This window comes from Macrotis lagotis, chromosome 5, assembly GCF_037893015.1.
Source record: "Macrotis lagotis isolate mMagLag1 chromosome 5, bilby.v1.9.chrom.fasta, whole genome shotgun sequence".
Taxonomy (NCBI): domain Eukaryota; kingdom Metazoa; phylum Chordata; class Mammalia; order Peramelemorphia; family Peramelidae; genus Macrotis; species Macrotis lagotis.
In genome coordinates this window covers 114,549,105-114,562,516 of record NC_133662.1, presented here as the reverse complement: position 1 = coordinate 114,562,516, position 13,412 = coordinate 114,549,105, and positions in this window count along the sequence as shown.

The window sequence follows — 13,412 nt, the reverse complement described above, 5'->3', positions numbered from 1 at the left end:
GAAATGTCTCTAAGTCACATAATGAAATCAACTAGAAGCCATACCTGCAGTTAAGAAAATCAGAAAGACATTGAATAATTCTGTCCCTTAGAAGCATGGACTGACTCATAAGTCTTAGAGCTTCAGAAGTAATAGGACACAGTAGAAGTTCTAGATCTAGCATCGACTATGCTTAAATCTTTCCTCAGATATTTCTCAGATTTATGATTCTGTATGTATCATTATCTATCTATGAGACTCAGTTTCCTTAGATGTAAAAATTCAGAAGATATTTGAGAGACAGAGAGTATTAAACACATACTATATAATATGCTAGAATTCTAGAATATTCTATTCTAGCTAAAGTGTGCAAAAACTGGGCAGAATACTAGATATGAAAACAATTTTAAAAGCCAACCTCTACTCTCAGGGAGTTTTCATTATAAAAGAAGATAAAACACAGCTTAGTAACTGGAAAAAAATGATGTAGAAAGGTGAAGTGCAAAGTGGGTAAGGTAGTTAGTAAGAAGATACAACAGACCAGAGGGTGAACTGAAAGTGAAGTGACAACTCTGAGACTCTTCATGATATAATGATTCTCACCAGAATTTCATTAATCAGTCAGCAGTCCTCAGTGTGGAAGCAAAGCAAGTGGGAGAGAAATACATTATAAATAAATAATAAATGTAAAACTAAAAACTACCTCATAGAATTATTATAAGAATTTAATAAGTTTATGAATGTAAAATCATTTAAGGTAACTGTTAATATGAGCTTTTATTGTTATTGTTATTAACATTTTTACCTAGAAGGAACCCTAATTTTGTTTAATATATCAATTTACAACTAAGAAACTGTCATTGAAGAGTGAAATGATTTGCCCAAGATCACATCGCTCAGTTTGAGGTTTTCTTTTTTAGAATGCTAGTAGTCAATCAAAAGCAGTTTTCCTTTTATTTCCTTTTGTGAGTTTGGGGGGGGGAGTCTTTTGGTGAGGCAATGGGGTTAAGTGACTTGCCCAAGTTCACAGTTAGCAAGCATCAAGTGTCTAAGGCCAAATTTGAATTCAGGTCCTCCTGACTCTAGGGCGGGTCCTCTATCCACCGTGCAACCTAGCTGCCTCCTTCATTTTATTTCCTAATAGTGTGTCTTAAAAAAAAACTCAATGAACCCTCTCAGCCTCTCTAAACTGACTGTCTGAAGAATTTTTCAAGAAATAGTAATAAGTTTAGGTGGAGTGAGACTGAAAAAATAATGGTACTTCAACTGAGATCTTTAAAATCATGAGAAATTGAGCAGAAATTTTATAATAATTCAGACTTAACATCTGAATATATGTTTAAATGGGAAAAAATTAAGATAAAAAGAAATATGAAATTTCTAGATTTATGATAAAATTCACTTTTGCCAGGGATTAGTGAAATAGCAATACAGTTGTATTTAAACAGCAAAGTTTGAACAAAATCAAAGAGGAAAGTGTTATGAGTTCAAGAATAGTTGTGGTCCAGCATGATCAATATGGATCTATATTTAACATAGCCATACATGTAGAGCCAATATTAAATTGCATACTGTCAGGGGAGGGGAGATAGAAGGGAGGGAGGATGAAAAATTTAAAACAAAAAATGATCACTATATGTAGTTAGAAAATACAAATAAAATAGTTAAATATTTTTTTAAAAAATTTGTCATCCTAGTTTCTCAAGTTTTTCTATGATATTTTTATATCTTATGTAAGAAGACCTGGCCCTAGTTCCCCAGACAACTTATCTTGGAAAGTAATTATTAGTCCCTTACACTTTCTGGTCTCAAACCTACCCAACATAGACTCTGAGCACTCTTTGGTTTATTGGGCGTCTCACTTGAGACTATTGGATAAAATCTGAAAAGGATGAGCTCATTCAAACAGATAGAAAACATGTCTTTAGAAACAAGGAAGAAGGAAGGAAGGAAGGAAGGAAGGAAGGAAGGAAGGAAGGAAGGAAGGAAGGAAGGAAGGAAGGAAGGAAAAAAGAAAGGAAGGAAGGAAGGAAGGAAGGAAGGAACAAAGAAAGAAAGAAAGAAAGAAAGAAAGAAAGAAAGAAAGAAAGAAAGAAAGAAAGAAAGAAGGAAGGAAGGAAGGAAGGAAGGAACAAAGAAAGGAAGGAAGGAAGGAAGGAAGAAAGAAAGAAAGAAAGAAAGAAAGAAAGAAAGAAAGAAAGAAAGAAAGAAAGAAAGAAAGAGTAAAAGAAATTATATCTTATTTGCTCAACCCAAATTTTGTAAATTTCATTTTCATTTAAGGTCAAAGTAACCAGTTCTCAGGAGGACAAAGTTATTTTCAGTGATTTCAAAAAGTCCACAAAGACCATCTGAGTCCTCCTAGTACAAGTTGCTTACTTGATCACCACTAGTTTACAATTTCTATCAGAATCTGTTCCGCCTCACCACTTCAATTTTATCTTAGAACTCCTACTGTCACCCTTAACTGCTTCTCGCTAGTTATGAAGCTATCTATTCTTTGATCTGTCTCCTTTAGTCCTTGCCCTAAACTCTCTCTCCATTACAAGTCCCTGTTCTTGGGAAAAATACAGTGAATAGAAACAGGAGAATAATTTATACTGCAACATAAACATCACAAAAATAAAAAATATCTACCATGACTACAGAGGAACAAATATGAAGAATACTATCCACTTCTTTTTTTTTTTAGGTTTTTTTTTTTTGGCAGGGGGTTTGCAAGGCAAATTATTAATTGTCTGAGTTTGGATTTGAACTCAGATACTCCTGATTCCAAGGGCCAGTGCTCTATCCATTGCGCCACCTAGCCACCCCTACTATCCACTTCTTGATAAGGACATGATAAACTAATAAGTAAAATGAAACATATTTTAGACAAAGCCAAAAAAGGAAATTTGCTTTGCTTGGCTATGCATATTTATTAAAAGGATTTTGTTTTTCTTTTTTTCTTTTTATCTGGGGGATAAAAAGAAAAAATAAATAAATATATGGAATATAGATAATAAATGGGATTAGGTAAATAAATACTTGATCACTCAAAAAAATAGTCTGTAGTTCTTTTATTGAATTATCTGCTAGATTAGAAAAGTCAAGAACCAATCTTGACAATCAGAGTTATATTGGGGCCATCAGGTATAAATACAATTTGTTCCACCATGAGATTCTTCAAAACAATTCATTTTGGGAGCCACACCTGGTCACTGAGATTTAATCAAATGTTATTTTTTTTTGCAAGGCAAATGGGGTTAAGTGGCTTGTCCAAGGCCACACAGCTAGGTAATTATTAAGTGTCTGAGGTCAGATTTGAACCCAGGTATTTCTGACTCCAGGGCTGGTGCTCTATCCACTGCACCACCTAGCCACCCCCCAAATGTCTTTTCAACAAGGATCCTATGACCACAAAAACATCTTCCATGTGGAGATGTTTTCACGTGGCCAGGACAATGACTCACTTCCCTCTAAACTTATCAAGCTGATTGAGGAATTCCATGAATAAAACTCTTATATGCAAAATGAGAAATTTGAACACAACTTCTAAGGACATATTTTCTAAGATCCCTAGCAACTCTGTTCTGGTGTCTTTTGTACAAATCCATGAGGCAAACCACCTCACCACAGCATATCCTCAGATATTCATAATGTTGAAGTTGTCTTCATCTAGCAGCCCTCCTCAACTTCAGAAAATCTTCAGTCTTTTGAGTTTCCCAGCTACAACAACTGAACCTATTTACCAATTTATTTGGAAAGAAGAGGTTTCTAGTACTTAATGAGGACTCACACACCCAAAAATAATCAATAAATACTATCAATGATAATGTATCTAGATTCCAAAATTAAGGCACAATGGAGGCAGACACTTTCAACATGTTATCTCAGATCGTTCCTAGCTTGCAAATCCCTCTCCCTCATCATCCCTGAAATTCATTTTTATCAAATGAAATTATATGAGCTGGAAATTTTCACTCCCAGCAAACAAAATAACTTCTGAGACCTGGCATCATTCATCCCCAAGTAATTATTTTCATTTAGGATCATAAACTAGTTTCAGTGCTAAGAATTCTTGATGATCCCATATAAAATATATCTTACAGTCTTCATTTAGGTCTAGCAGGAGCAGTGTTCATATGCACAGGTAAAAGTATGTTTGGTCACTTCACCAAGCCCAGATGGCCTTCTCCACCTGGTTTCCAGTTGCCTCTAAGTGCCAGATGGGAATGTCATGCCCAAACACCATGTCTCTAGCACTATGCCCTGGCACTCTGGCTGTTCCAAGATGTGAAATGCCATTATCCTCGATTTTGGAGACATGACCAAACTCAGAGGTTATGTATGCTACTAAGTCAAAATTGATGAGCTTTGTTATAGAGTGAGGTGTTTAATTATGAAATGTGATGCCCTACTAAAACCATCTCTAACTATTCTCCAGTTGCCAGGCTAACAGAAACCCTAAACAATATTATTGTGCTCTCCACATCTTAGATCTACAATGTTATATGCTATGTCAGTCAGTCAATCAAAAATTTATTTTAATATTTATTGTAATAAATGCTAGTGATACAGTCCACCCCCAAAATGCCCCCATCTCTCCTCTGATTTATAGAACATGGATATTTCTTTGGAGAGAGGGGAAAAGGGTATTGCCAGTTTGAGAGATGAACTGAGTGTTCTGGTCACAAGTGATCTTGGTTAGGCATCCTAGTAATAAAGAAATTGCTCTTCATAGACATCTAAATGGTAATCATAGTTAAAATGTCCAAATTCCTAGATGAAACATTTTGTTCTAAAAACAGTAAGGAGGCAAGTATCCCTGAATACGATTTCTCCATATCACCAGAGGAGATGCCATTGACCTCTCATTCCCCATCACAGACTGGAGCCACCACCTGCTGAGCACCTGTTCCTACTCTTGTCATTCACCACCATCCCACCTGTTTGCTATCAAGCAGCTTGGCAGTAACACCTGCTGCCTGAGATCCACTAAGCTAATGAGCCTTTTCAAGCAACAGACAGGAAAAGTAGATTATTAATACTTGTATGTGTGCCTTAGGGAGAGACTTCATATTCTACAATTAGAAAGTGAGCTCACAACTTTAGAAACTGAAATAACTTTCATAAACATAATCTTACAATAGACACATGCAACAAAAAAGGAAAGGTTTGGGGAAAAGACATATTTTTCCATAATTCTCTAGCCCCAAATGCAAATATCAGTTAGAGTAAAGAAGATATTTCTGGGAGCAAGAAAAGAAGCCTAGTTAACAGGAACTGGAAACTCTTGGTATCCATCTGGAACACAATGGCAAGAGATCCAGCATCTCAATCCCTGCCAAAAAGTTCCAGAGCCAAACTGGGACCATATAACTGTGGTATTCAAAAGTGCTAAGAGAAATGCAGGTGTTGCTTGTCCCCTTGTTTCTGCTTTATGACTGGTACCTCTCCTCTACAGGTGACAGGTTTGTTTATGTGCAGAAGTAGACTTCTTGAGACAGATAAAGAAAGCAACCTTAGTCCCTTGCCAAGTGGTTATTGAAGGAGAGTACCATTACTATTCTTAATGGGTTTTAATAAGTTTACATTTGAATGATTATTATGAGTTCATTGCTTTAAAAAAGAAAGGAAAAATTAAAAAGAAGTCAAATTCAAATGGAGGAGCAGTAAAAGAGAGAGATGGACAGAGACAAATAGACTGACAAACCCAAAGAGTTTAAAAAAAGAAATAGGCACTCTGAATTAGGGGCAAATTCCAACCATTTTGACACTATTAATAATAGCTAATAATAGGGGATAGTTAGGTATAGCGCACCAGCAAAGTACCAGCCCTGGAGTCAAGGGGAACTGAGTTCCAATTTGACCTCAGATACTTGATATTTTTTAGCTATGTTTGACTTTGGGCAAGTCACTTAATTCCATTGTCCCACAAAAACCAAAAAACAAACCCCCCAAAATCCCTCAATAATAGCTAATAATAATTGGCATTTATGTAGCCCATTCTATATGCTAAGCATTTCACAATTATTATCACATCTGATTTTCACAATAGCCTTGAGAAGTAAGTGGTATAATTATCTCCATTTTACAAATTAAAAAAAATCATACTAAGTGACTGGACCTGTGTCACATAGTTCAGAAGTATTTGAGGATGGTTTTGAACTCCAGTCTTCCTGACTCCAGGTCTAGCTATATACACCATACCACTTTGCTGAAAATCTCTCCAAGTATTAAATTGCCAAGAGTAGCAGCTACTTATTTGAGCAAGTAAACAAATTCAATCACTTGAATTCAATTTCCCAACCAGGGAAAATTTTTAAAATAAAATGCCTAAGACCTTTTAATCAGGTAAGAGATTTCATTTTCTTTTTATAGGTCTCTTAGCTAGAAGATACTTAAAATTTGTATTTTGTTGTGTCCAGCTCTTAATGACCCTGTGGGCCATAGCATGCCAGGTTTTCTTAGCAAAGATATTGGAGTAGTTTGCATTTCCATATCCAGCAGATTAAGGCAAACAGAGGTTAAGTTTCTTATCCAGAAGCACATACACTAATGAATATCTAAGACCAAATTTTAACTCATGAAGATGAATCATTCTGATTCCAAGCTCTATCCACTACACCCCTAACTGCCTTATGGATCCTGCTCCTCTAGTCCAAAACTGACAAGAAAGGAGCATTAGAATGATACAAGGAAAAGAGAACTGAACTTAGAAGCAGAGGGCCTGGATTCAAATCCTTGCTTTGCACTTACTCTTTATGCAACACTAAGGCAAATCACTTACCACCTAGCCTCAGTTTCTGCCTCTCCAGTATAAAGTGAGGGTCAGAACTGGATGACTTCTAGTCCTCTTTGAGAACAAGGGACAAAAATCAAATCCCTTCCAGTTCCAAATCTATGAGTCTCTAAAATAATATGTAGTGAGTTTATTAAACTTCTTTAGGGGATCTTGTTTTACTTACACACTTTCCAGGAGTTTGGGGGGTATTGTTTTGACTTTAGCTAAAGTATGGCTTAGAACATTATTCATAGCAAATACAGGACATAGATGTCTCTTTGACAATAAGAATTTAAATATATAATGATTTGCTTTGGGAAAAAGTCATCCCACAGACAAATACAAAAAACTTTGTTCATCGAAAGTGAAGAAATTAATTTAACCAGGTAGCGAGTTTGTCTAGGAAACCTAGTACTGATTAGCTTTAAATATCATTCATAAAAAATAATTACATAGAATAAATACAAGCTTAAAAATAGGAAGGAATGAGCTAGAGTTCTGGAGATGGAGAAAACACACATATGTACAAATAGAAAAGAAAGGAAAGAAATGAAGGGTATAACTTACAAAGAAAGCAACATCTGAATTAATTTACAGATTCCATGCTCTACTGATCAAACAATCTGGGGAATTTTTATATAGAACCAATCAAAGCAATAACAAAAATCAATTAGAAGAATAAAAGGTCTAGAATCTCAAGGGAAATAATGAAAAAAAATATGAAAGTTCATAGAGAATTACTGGACCTCAAACAATTTTATAAGACAGTAATCTTCAAAACTAGTTGGTATTGACTTCAAAAAAACAGACTTAATTGCCAAGAAACAGAATCACTCAAAAACAGTGCACAGGGTTGAAAAACACAATGGTGTAAATCACTCAGGGAAGGAATCAATCTCTTTTTTGAGGAAAACTTCTGAGAAAACTGGATAGTGATTTAGTAGAAATTAGGGATAATGAAATATCTTAATGTTATGTACTGCAATAGGCTCAAAATGGATTATGTGATCAGGATATATACATAGAAAGATCACAGAAAAAGAATTAGAGAAGAACAAGAAGATAAGTCACATCCATAACTAGATGGAATCATTTAAATCAAACAATAGAATCAAGAAGATCATAAAAGATCATTTTAACTAAAACTTTGGAATTCTGCAGATATAAAATTAATAAAGATTGAATAAGAGAACTTAGATAATAGAGAAACATATCAAATTTTACAAATAAAAGAATAATACCCATAATGTATAGGAAATTAACAAATATATGTATATGTGTATATATATATATATATATATATAGAGAGAGAGAGAGAGAGAGAGAGAGAGAGAGATAACTTAAAGATATTCATTATTAAATTAGTAGTCAATGGATTATGAACAAACAAAAACTAGGAAATAATTATTTTTAATTTAGATAAAATTAAAATTCTAAAATTTAAAAAAATGAGATTAATAAAATTGAAAGAAAAATTAACAAAATTGAAAGAATTAAGAAAACTAGCAGTTGATATAGTGATGTTTTTGTCCTTCATTTTCAAAGAAGACCATGACATCAGGGGAGATGATGTCCTGGCAAGCACATGAATTAGAATTAAGTGAAGGACTGCTGTGCTAAGTCACCAACTTTACTTTCTTCTTCAGAGCCATCTGGGTCCAGTGGCTAGATATGAGTCAGGATGACTGGAGATGACCCTGGATGTGGGGCAATCAGAGTTAAGTGTCTTACTCAAGATCACACAGCTAGTAAGTGGCAGAAAGAGGACAGGAGTTCAAATCTAGACTCAGATACTTGCCACTTACTAGTTGTGTGAACTTGGGCAAGTCACTTAACGGTGATTGTCCCACAGCCAGGACTATCTCCAGTCATCCTGACTCATATCTGACCACTGGACCAGATGGCTCTAGAGAAGTAAGTGAGTCTGGTGATTTATCCCAGTACCCTCTCACTCAAATACAATTCATGTGCTTGTCATGGCATCATCTCCCCTGATGTCATGGTCTTCTTTGAGAATGAAGTTGATGCAGTACCTTTATCAAAAATGAAAAGGTAATTTACAACAAATGAAAAAGAAATGAATGATGTTAAACAACTAGCTGTATGTCATACTGTATGCCATAAAAGACAAATGAATGAATATATGTAAAAATATAAGATAACCAAATAAATAGGCCAAGGAGAAAATTTAAACAATCCAATCTCACAGGAACAAATTGAACAAATCATTAACACATTCTCAAAAGGAAACAAAAACTCCAGGACTAGAAGGGTTCAAAAGAATAAATTCTATCAAACATCCAAATAACAATGTATCCCATTACATAAACTGAAAAAATAACAAAAGAAGGGCTCCTGCCAAATTCTTTCTAGGATACCAATATAGTCTTGATATAGAAACCAGGAAAAGTCAAAATAGGAAGAGAAAATTAAAAGTCACTATCTTTAATAAACATAGGTGCACAAAACTTCAATAAAATATTGACCAAAAGATTAAAACAACATACATACAAAAATTATACACCATGATCTGGTTGGAGTTGTATCAACAATGCAAACTATGAATTTATCATCTTAATAACAAAAATAGCATTGTTTGAGAGAGCAATTTCAGTTAAGTGATGAAGGGAAACTAGGTTAAAAAGAAATGAAAAATGATAGGAAATGAAGTAGGTAGTAAGAGTGGACAACTTTTTTTTGGATATGACCAATGTGAGAATTTACTTTCCTTGCCTACATATTTTTGTTACAAAAGTGTTTTTTTATTCTTTTCTTATTTAATCAAGGTTTGAGAAGTAGAAGAGAGAAAAAAATATGTTTAAATTGTAAAAAAATAATAAAATTATATTTTATAAAAAGAAAATTTTCTTCTACAGAGCATAAAGGAAAAGAGCATAGGGGTTGCTGTCAAGGACTTTTGTCAAAATATTTTTGAGATACTCTATTCCCAGAACTTAGACTCAATAAGTCAACTGCGTCCTGTGCTTGGGTTAAAAACAACCCTTTGCGCTCTGGATGATCTCACCTTCTGGCAAAGTATATTGCTTTGACCAGCACCAGGTGTTCACTGAGAGATTTATGATTTTAGTTCCTCCTATTTCCCAGGGACCTGGGAGTCACCATCTATCACATTTCTTGTCATGCTTATCTGTACCTTGTAACTGCTAAGTGTACTGAACTGAGTACTGCACTATTGTTCCCACTGGTTCTGCACTCCATTTTAAGAGAATCAACTTTGAGACTGTTCCCTTAAGACCCAGAAATGTATCATTGTCACTCATGAGCCTGCTATGGAAAGAGTAACTCAAAAACTAAAAATAATTATGTCACTATCCAACCCACTTTGATTTGTATGTATATAAACTCTGCCTTTCCCCCAGCAAGACAAGTTCTCCCCTTCAAGACTTCCACTTGCAAGCATCACTTCCCTCACTTTGAAATTAATTAAATTTCTATTTGATCCCTGACTCTCCTCTCTCTAGCCTATTCTGTTCAGCTCCAGCTATTCACAGTTTAAAGGTTAGTTCTGGTCTTGTTGACAAAAGGAAAAGATAATAGCAAAGATTTCTGCTTTCTCAAGAAAATATGGCAAGAGTTTCCTGCCTGTGAGACTTGGAGAACTGGGATAGGAAATCAATTGGGAAGCATTAATAGGATTCTTTTGTTTGCAGTCAGGTCCCAACTGAGATCATTTTTAGTAGCCCAAAACAGCTTAGTTGACGGATTCACTCCAAAACTTTGAGAATGAGAATAGAAACAATGAGAATAGAAAATGAAAGGTGGAAGTCATCCAGAGTTGGGTTTAGGCAAGACTAAGACAAGAAAGCATTGAATCCCAGAGTAAAGGATGATATAAGGTTGAATTGATTCCTAGACTCATGTTGAAAATGACTTAAAGTTAAGCCACAGAAAGGGTGATAATGAGATCAAAGATACGATCATGTATGACTATGGTAAAATATGCATCTTGGAAGTTGAGAAAGTAGAAGGCCAAGGTATTTTTCTATCAAAAGATACTAGTTTCCTGAGATGGATAAATGTTATTTTTGAACACAAGATAAACACCTCTTATGATACACTCCAAAAATGACAGATTGATTTAGATAATATTTTGTTGAAGCAAACATTGTTTTGACTGGGTCACAATTTTATTTGCTTTTTCTCTACTGACTAGTATTATTATAAATATGTCTGTTTCAAAAGTATTTGACCTATTTTTCCAAGTTTTCCCTACCCTATCTTTGAATGCTTCAGGCATTTCATCAACTATTAATTCATATGAAGTTACTCAGTGGAAGATATTTTCTCTCCATTGACTTTATGGTAACTTTGACATTTTCACTCATCTGAGTTCCTCAGGTCAAGGACTGTGCCATCTGCCTTGGGATCCCAATGTTTACTCAATTAGAAGCACTCAATTAATGCTTGATAGTGATAATAATGATATCCCCATTGGTTCAGATTAATTGAATTAATAACTTTCAACTCATACAGACTTCTATGACCTCCAACACACCTTGCTTGTCTGCTTTGAAGGTGTCCCTACCAAGGGAGGTCTCCTTTTCCTCCTAAACTAGGGATTGTTCCTGGCCTTTTTTTTTTGCTCTCCCCTCATCACCTTCCACCATACCTTATGGTGTTACATGATTACTTTCTCTCTTCACTTAGCCATTTCATTCTTAGCCCCTTCCTTCTGCAGCAATCTCATTCAACAAGATGGGGGTGGGGGTGAAGAAAATGGAATTATACTTTCCATTTTCAAATGCTCAAAAATTTGGGGAGACATAGCAACATGACACATCTAAGTTACCCTAATTCTGTTATAAGAACCTAACACAAATATATTAGCAAAGTTTATTTCTCCAACCCAAAATAATCACACATTTTCCCCATAATGACTTTCCAGTCATATTGAAATCATAAATTTGACTTGTTTCCATGTTTTTCTATCCAGAAATACAACCTGCTGTGATGTGAACATAGATTTACAGCTGTAAGAAGCCCTGGTAATTATTGAGTCCATCCCTTTCATTTTCCAGATGAGGAAATTAAGACCCAGAAAGGTTAAGTGAATTTTCCAAAGTCATACAAGAAGTAAGGGGTAGAACTGGGATTCAAACTCAGGTCTTCTGAGACCAAATTTGGTACATTTTGTAAATATATTGTGTTGTATAACTAGTTAAACAAAATGAGAGCACTGAGAAAAATAAATCATCTCTGTCAGGATGTGATGCTGCAATGATCTGTGTAAGGCACTCTGATCTCTGCTAGGAGATGGTATATTCATTCAAAATATACTGTATATTTTTCAAAAAGCAGTTGTATTAGTCAGGTGGGGATTCCCAGTGGTTTCTAACGCTTGGTCCTGAACACATTTTTATTTGTAGTCTACAACATCAATCCCTTATACCCTACCTACACCAAATACACATATATATTAAGCATTTAAAGCAATCTATTTCAGAATGCAAATAGAAAGTAATTCTGAGAGTGGTTAGAACTATTAAAGCCCTACTAATGGATTCTCTTCTGTTTTTCTTCAAAAAGAGCTTTATTTCCAGTGTTTTCAGTTTTGATGAAGTGAATGTTTTTAATCTTTTTGAATGAGTAATTCACAATTCCTACACTGAAGCATATACAGAACTCAAAACAAATAGCTTAAAATTTCATTCCAGTTTAGACTTTCTATGCATTCTTAAGTTTGCAAATGTTTCCTTCCTATTATTGATAACATCTTCTGTCCTTTCCTTTCCTTACTTTGAAAGTTTTCATTAAGATATTGCTCATATCTCTTAAATATAAAATGTATTCTGATCACTCAACTTAAGAATGCAGGCTTTCTTTAAGTGCAACAAGTTATCTACTCATTCCCTCAAATCATAAATGCCTGAAGTATAAATGCATATCTTTCATTATAGTAATAGCCCTGTAGGGAAGATAGTCAAATTTCAATTATCCAAAAATATGTTCTCATGCCCTTGTTTTCTGAGTTTGGTCCTGGAATACTGATGATCTCAGCCCTCCAGGAACAGTCACTGAAGCATTAGCATAGCTACTCAAAAGATAGATTTAATCTTAAGAATTTTTACTAACAGAGAGGATATGACTGTGACTCTGCCTCACAACAGAACTCAAAGATCCCTGGGTTATAGTCATTTTCAGTGAAGTTCTTAGACCACTTTCCTCAAAGAAAAAGGGGCCACATAACAACTACATTTAAGTAGAGAAATATCAGATGATGATGTGCAACATTAAAAATAAAAACCCAGTAGTTGATGCCAATATTCCAAAAGATACTATTAACAGTTCTGTGGCATAACTTGGAAATATACCTATACATATGGATGAAAATAAATATACAAATTTTTAAAAGCTCTGTTGATAGGATCAAGTAGTAGCTTCACAGGAATAAAATTTTTCCAAATAGGACTTTGAGAATGAGTTGTTTAGGCCATAGATGTTACTATCACATATTCATTCCCTAGCTTTGTTTGGTATTTCATGTTTCTTTTGCCAAGAGTGGTATGGTAATTTCAGGAAAAAATGTATCTTAGTGTGTATTTTTTGCTATTTATGTTGACATTCTTTGCAAAACAAATGACTTTTCTTATAAATTAATGTGTAATCTGCTTGATCCAGTTAAAGTAAAATATTAATAGACTTTTAA